Source organism: Brassica oleracea, chromosome C1 (assembly GCF_000695525.1).
Source record: "Brassica oleracea var. oleracea cultivar TO1000 chromosome C1, BOL, whole genome shotgun sequence".
Lineage (NCBI taxonomy): Eukaryota > Viridiplantae > Streptophyta > Magnoliopsida > Brassicales > Brassicaceae > Brassica > Brassica oleracea.
Window position 1 is genome coordinate 38,821,390 of NC_027748.1, and position 778 is coordinate 38,822,167.

Genomic DNA, 778 nt, shown 5'->3' on the forward strand with positions numbered 1-778 from the left:
CATCGTCGGATGAGCCATCGGGGAAGGCACATGAGGAGCTGATGGTGCACTAGAAGAAGGAGACCCAGAGACTCTCTGAGTGTACTGAGTCTCGGGGACAGTCTCCTGACCCGAAGAACCGGGAGCTGAAGAAGACGGGTCTAAACGACTACCCGGCTCACCGAACATCTCTCTGTAATGAGCAGTAAGTTTGTCTTTTCGAGCCTGGGAAAAAAAATTAATTTTTAAAATTAACATCAACAGTATATTTCCCAACATTATCCACCTAATCAATACTAAATAACGTAAAATCCGTAAACCTATCTAAATTTCCTATACTAACCACCTAATCTATCCTAAACTAACCAAATTAGAGAGGAATTAGAGAGGCTTACCATTGCCACAAAATGAAGAGGAAGTGGAGAGGAAGTTGAGAAGAAAGAAAGAGTGAGCGCTCGGGGGTATATATAAGATTACATATTGTCGCAATTTCCTCGTAAGGTTACGACGAAATAGCGAGTAATTACAAAGGCCCGCGTTTTATTGTACGAGGAAATAGCGAGGAATTACAAAGGCCCGCGTTTTTATGTACGAGGTATTAACGATGATTTTATTTTCGTTGCAAATTCCTGGTAAGGTTACGACGAAATAGCGAGCAATTACAAAGGCCCGCATTTTATTGTACGAGGAAATAGTGAGGAATTAGAAAGGCCCATGTTTTTAAATACGAGGTATTAACGAGCCGCGCTTTCCTATAAATATACCCACAACTCTCATTCTCAAACCACACACAAACTCC